This window comes from Pinus tabuliformis, chromosome 8 (assembly GCF_031772625.1).
Source record: "Pinus tabuliformis cultivar Carrire ecotype Pingquan chromosome 8, CPIR1, whole genome shotgun sequence".
In the NCBI taxonomy this organism is placed as follows: Eukaryota; Viridiplantae; Streptophyta; class Pinopsida; order Pinales; family Pinaceae; genus Pinus; species Pinus tabuliformis.
The window spans coordinates 547,617,519-547,624,347 of record NC_142294.1 but is presented as its reverse complement, the minus strand read 5'-3'; the positions used below and the strand labels follow the sequence as shown (position 1 = coordinate 547,624,347).

The window sequence follows — 6,829 nt, the reverse complement described above, 5'->3', positions numbered from 1 at the left end:
CAAAGGTGCCTGGGGGCAAGCAGAAGGTATCTAACGAAAACCCACACACAGCACGGACCGGGCCCAAATCGCCATGTGTCATATGTAGAGGGAATCACTTCCACAGTGATTGTCCTAGTATTCCCCGGATACTAAGGGACTGGTCCCCTCGTTTGCACAGCCCGGAAGCGTCAACCTCTGACAACCAGGTTGAATGCTTACCGTCGACCAACGAAAGTGAAGGTCGCAGACGAAGAGGACAACAAGTCACACATCAAGCTGGCTTATCTTCACTCCAAAACTCTATATAAGGGTCTCATCCCATGGGATCTGAAGGGCGGAATTCAGGGCAAAGAATCGATGTTGGTTTGCAGTTGAGAGTATTGGGTGATTGCTTGAGGGAGGTGAAGAAGAGATTTCTCTCCGTCGGGAAGGTGATGCTGGATTGGACCTCTCATGGTTGTATCACCGCCTGAACCTTACTTCCATATATTAATAAAGCATTTGAGGTTCTTCTATTCGCATGTGTTTCAATGGTGAATTGTCTTACTTGCGTCTTTGATTTATGCTAATCCTTGAATCATTTATGTATGCATGCTTCTTGTAGTTTCCTTTTCTTGTCTTATTTGCAGGATCTCGTGTAGCTGGGCCCGTGAAAAGACTTGGAGCTGGGAGCAAGCGGCAAACAAAGGAGATAGGATCGACCATTTGCGCAAGACATCGGTAAGTGGATCTCTCCCTTTTATCACTTGCATGTCATAAAGAAGAAACTTTAGATAGCTTTGCTTCCAGCTGTTGCTAAGGAACTGTCACCCTTAGAGTGGGTTAGGGTCATTCCGAGTTGGATACTTTCCCCCACAACAAACACTTATTCAAATAAACATGCATAAATAACATAAATTTGATTATATAAATGAATCATAAATAAAAATCTATTCTTACTATAATCGGTGGGGGATAAATTAAAAGACTTACAACAACATGCAATGAGCTAGAATTTAAATAAATGATCATTTGATACTGTAACATTTTTTCCCTACATTTCATCCAAACCCATCATCAATACTTGAGAAAGTTTTGCAATCACCAAATAATAAAATTCAAACATAATTTCAATTGCATATAAAAAAAACTCTCAGTGCACCAAATAATGCTTTAATGCACTAGTGCTTCTAAGTACAAGCACACTAGTTCATGTATTAATGAAGTGCACTAAATAGTTGCCTTCGTTTGAACATCCTCAAAGCAAAACCTTCGCAAATTTTTTTATTGTAGAAGTTTGCATTTAATGATAGGGAAGTTTTTATTTATTATTTAAAATGTGTAATCCTTATTTTATTTTTCTTCCAAAATTTAGTGGATAAAATTGTGTAAGATAGATCTATCAAGAAACGCTTTGGATGGGGCATAGTTTTTTGAAAATCCAAATGTGTAAGAGATCATCATTATCATTTAAAATTTTACAGAGCAAAACTATCAAGTATGTCACTTCATCTTATTAATCATCTTAAATAATTTGATTCAAACAAATATTATTTTTTTAAATGTGTTTATAATTAAATAAAATTCCAATCATTAGGTGATTCATTTCTTAAAATTTTCAAGGGAGATTTTTGCAAGAAATATTTACCAACAAAGACCACTTTCAAGTATGTACCTTCAATGCATTTTTTTGGAAGTCCTTTATTTTTTATTTTTTTGTCTCAATCTCCCTCTCTTTATTTCACAAGAACATTTTTTCCTTTTGAAGTAATGGATTTTTATAGGGTTTCTTTACTTTTGTGGTCATTTGTTGGACATTTATATAATTATTTTATCTTACCTTTACTTATACATGGGGAGTTTGGTATTAATTGAAATGAGACTACTCATTGCATTAGATCACAAACCTCGTTACTGTCAGTTTCGATTAAAATAATTATTTCTTAGATATCAATGTGCATGGAAAAATAATAGCGCACCAATGCATTTTGTACAACTAATTTCACCAATAACCACAACATGTTTCAGTGCCGAAAATGCTATGGTTTTAAACTTTCCCATGGATTCATAAATCATCAATGCACAATAACAATAATGAGACACCGACGTGTCTTTTTTTTGAAAATAAGTAATTGAATATAACAATGTTTGAGAAAAACATTTTTCAATTTTGATTGATGTCAAGGAAAAGACTCAACATCATAGGGACCTGTCTAGATTCCCTTTGGCATTTATTTATAGAGGTGGTACTCTTCTTTTCATTCAATAAAATATTCAAATAACTCAAATCATAGGAATACAATAATTTAGCACATTCACCTGTGAGTGGACCAGGTGTTTTAAAAGGAAAACAAAACAATGATATCATAATTCAACATGATCCAATGATTCATTCCTCAGTACAAATCCATTCATAGATTATGAGGTTCAAAACGTATTTGAAGCAAACTGATAGCTAGAAAATAGAGAAATAGTCTATACATTTAGAGAATAACATTATTTCATTCATTAAAATATCATAAAGAGTCATAGGAGATCAATCACATGATTTTATTGCCCATTTAAAAGTCTTGAAACCAAAAATGACATGCACTCTCGAAGATACTTCTATGTGAGATTCAAAAAATAATTTTACAAAATTTAAGTTTCAAATAAAGTGCCTAAAAACTTTACAAAATTATGATACCTAAGAATAAAAGTAAATGTTTTTGTACCCAAGAGATTGGGATAAGGATCACATGGACCAAATAATATCAGGCTACTTGGAAGAAAAAGTTAAATTTCATTCAAGGATCATCTTTACAAATATACAAAACAATTCATAAAGATGGATGAGTAAAGACTAAGGAAAAAGAAAGGAAATTCTTTAGAACAAAGTAAAGGGGATTCATAAAATTGTAGAAGGAAAACCAATCAAATGAATCCTTTCTCATCTTTGGCAAAGCTATTGTCAGACTATATATTGGCTTTCAAATTTTTGTTAATCTAACCACTAAGATAGTTGTTCAGGACTAACAATTTCGTTTAAATATTATCCAAACCAATATTCATTGTACTGTTTCATTGGTGGGATGGTTATGCCTTGTTTTATTCTTAGTGTAAAGATTTCCTCCTCTATGTCCTTTTCATCTGAGTGTAGTTTCGTAGTATTTTCTAGTTGGTCTTCATTATCATGGAAAATTGTATCTAACCATTTCTTGATATAATATTTCAGAGAATCAGTCAAGTTGTTGAAATCAAGGGTCCAATGATGATGCTTTGATAATATTAAACTCTTCTTGCAACATGTCTTTGGAATCAACACAAAATACCTAATGATTGTTGGTCCTTGCAATTCATTGATGACTTTCATATCCTCAAATAAATTATTTCTCCTATGGTCATCGATACTCCAACATTTAGAAACAACATCTTCTAACATTTTAATCCTTGCATGCCATCCTACCTTGATTTTCTTGATTCTCTTCCCTAGTGGAAGACCTTATTGGTTCTTCTAGATATCACTAAGTTTATTGATTTTATTAATGAAATTCAACAAATCATTTTCAATAAATTATTTACCATGTTATAAATATTTGTTCAAATATTAAAGAATGAAGTAATTCTATGGGACAAATTTCTTAAATAAAAAGAAATTCCACATGCTTCCTAAATTATTTGTGGTTGCTTATTACTATTTAGTATGACATAGGATCTGATACCATTTAACAAATTTTCTACCTTATTAACTTTCTGAGGTGTGCCAAGGGTAATTATTGATGTGCTTGAATAACTAAAAGGGGCATAAATAGAGGTATAGGACAAGGAGCTTCCTCCATCTCACTATTTCTCATTTTAACCTCATATTATCAACCAGTTTATCCATGTTAGAGTGAGATATTGAATTACCTATATTCATGTGTAACTAGAAGAGACCAGTAGGTCCTACTCCCAAGACATCAACTTTTGATTTCCACGTTTTAGTAATTTTCTTGTTTTTGACATGCACCTTTTCAAACGATAAATTTCTACTAGCCTTGTTGTAATTTGTGTTGTGCATGCTCAACGACTATTCTTAAAAAATGATTGGCTCTTCAACAACCAACTCTTTGACTATTTTCTAACTCTTAGCCAAACATGATGCTAACCAGTCAGGGATGGTAGGAATTTCCACTTCCATATTTTTGTGTCCTTCTACTTGTTGTGACCCTATTTTACATGAACTTTTAATTTAGGAAGAAGTAAAAATATGGGGCATTTCCACATTGAAACAAGCAGGTGGTTCTTCCCCATCAACTCAACCGACTCATCTTTCATTACTCTCTCCTCAAATTGTAATTTTTTCATGTATTTTCTGAGCCAAGGAGGAACTATGACTAGACTATGGGGATGAAGAGGGTTGAGAAATAGTAGGATTTCCCCCCTTGATTTGTCTTTTCCTCAGAATTAGTGCTGACTTTAGTTGCCACATCATCTTTAGGTGTTACTATCTCCTTTTCCTTCAACATTTTTGCTTCATTTTCTTAACTTCCTTCATTAGCCTCTGTGAATAAATTGTTGTGTCATACAATCACCAAATGATTATAGAATATTCCATCAGGGTTGAATACTTGGGTGGGTTCAAATTTAGTTAAATTGAAAGGCTTCAATATTCTAGAAAATTTTATGAGATGTGCAAAATTCTTCATTGTAACATTTGCAATAGTGAATGGTAGTGTAATAAATCATTTCTTATTTTCCTTGTCAAACATATTTGACCATGAACGACATTTCCTAAGGGATTCTGCAACAAAATACATGTCTAAAACAAATACAAGCAACAACAATGGTCTATCATCGTATCCATAAAGCCTAATATATGTATGATTTTCCTCTTCCACATGCACTTATTTTCCTCTAAAACAAACTTAATCTATTGAATATATCCTTTGAGGTTCATTTCCTATTAGCACGTGTCTGAATCATCTAGCAAATTAATCTTGGATAAAGAAAAAATAAAATAGAGCTTTGTGTCTCCATAGAACGTGGTATTAGAATTGTACTAGTTCTATTTTTGGGTTCATAATTCCCATAAGGGGTAGGTCATTGAACAAATAACAAAAAATAATGGCCATCACTATGTAGGCTATCATGAAAATATATGGGTCTTGTGGAAATTGGCCAATTGGAAGGAAATTTCATTGGAAATGACCTCCATCTAGTCACATATAACATCCTTTTAAAAAGAAAAATATAGTATGTAAATAATTTTTTTAGGTATGACAATTTGATTTGTGCCCCATGACATGGTGAAAAACCATGAAAAGTCTCTATAAGGTGTTGCTAATATTGAAATATCAATGTAGGAGAGGTTGGAACAAACATGTGTATATTGGAGAATGAAGTCTTAAATAATATTTGTTTGGCCACCTTGAAAATTGAGGAATGCATCGAAATCAAACAATTTGAGTTGTATAGTTGGCTCCAGTAACCTCAACATTTTTCTAAAAAACCTAAGAATTAATAGAACACTCTTCTTCTACAAAGAAAACTTAATAGTTCAATTCTTTGATATTAAATTGAATAACACACTAACAAACAATTTGCTTGAATTTTTTTAAATTGTGGCAAGAAAAGGATTCATTTGAATTCACTACAAGATAAAAGGACATTGGTGAGGGGCGAAAAATGTCACCATATGCTCATTGGTGATGGTCAAAAGAGCATTCGTCACCAAAAACTAAACGTCACCAAAGGTGGCGTTGCCAAAAGTATAGGTGTTTTAGTGACATACAAAGTTCGTCACCAATAATGATTTATAATGATGGATAACAACCGTCACCATTTCATATGAGCAATGGTGATGGACCATAGCCTCTGTCACAAAAAACTGAACGTCACCAAAGGTGGCATCGCCAAAAGTATAGGTGTTGTATTGACATTCAAAGTTCGTCACCAATAATGATTTATAATAACGGATAGCGACCGTCACCATTGCATATGAGAAATGGTGATGGACCATAGCCTCGGTCACAAAAAACTGAATGTCACCAAAGGTGGCGTCGCAAAAAGTATATGTGTTATGGTGACATTCAAGGTCCATCACAAATATTGATTGTAATGATGGAAAGTGACCGTCACCATTTCATATGAACAATAATGATTTACTGTGATGGATCTTTAATGGCGTCACTATTGGTGCATATATATAGTGACGTTCATTGACCGTCACCAAAAGCCGCATTGCTAGAAGTATAGGTGTTGTGGTGATATTCAATGTCCATCATGAATAATGACTATAATTACGGAAAATGACCGTCACCATTTCATATCAACAACAACGATTTATGGTTACAGACCTTTGAGGGTCGTCACTATTGATGCGTATATATGGTGGCTTTCGTTGACCGTCACCATTTCATATTTTTGGTGAGGGTTGAAAAATGTCACCAAAGCTCATTGATGATGGTCAAAAGAGCCTCCGTCACCAAAAATCAATTGTCGCCATTCCATATGGATGTCAAGGCACGATGGAATTGAACCACCAACCTCCTGCTTCTAAAGCAGGTGCTCTTCCATTGAGCTAGCACCCTTTAAAGAATTATATTTTTTAAAATTAGACTTTGAAACTTCATAAATTGTAAATTATACAACTTTCAATAAATTAAAGTCTTAGCAATATTTTACTAAACAAGCAAAGCAACATTGAAGATGTAGTTCTCTACCTAATGGTTATTGAAGTTATGAGAATTGGGTGGAAGGAAAAATAGTTATGTATAATAGAACCAATATATCAGTTGAATACTCAATTAGAAGTGAAACTCTGAAGACATTTATAACCTATAAATGACCTATAACTATCAAATGCACTAAATATTGCAAAGGAAATGTCATAAGTGGATATCATATG

The 6,829-nt window shown here is 33.4% G+C and overlaps 1 non-coding gene across 1 annotated transcript; it reads right to left on the bottom strand.

The window, feature by feature from the left end:
- Positions 1–6,440: 6,440 nt before the first annotated feature.
- TRNAL-UAG (transfer RNA leucine (anticodon UAG)) lies at positions 6,441–6,512 on the bottom strand. The gene has a single exon. It is a non-coding gene; the product is annotated as a tRNA-Leu (tRNA).
- Positions 6,513–6,829: the final 317 nt, after the last annotated feature.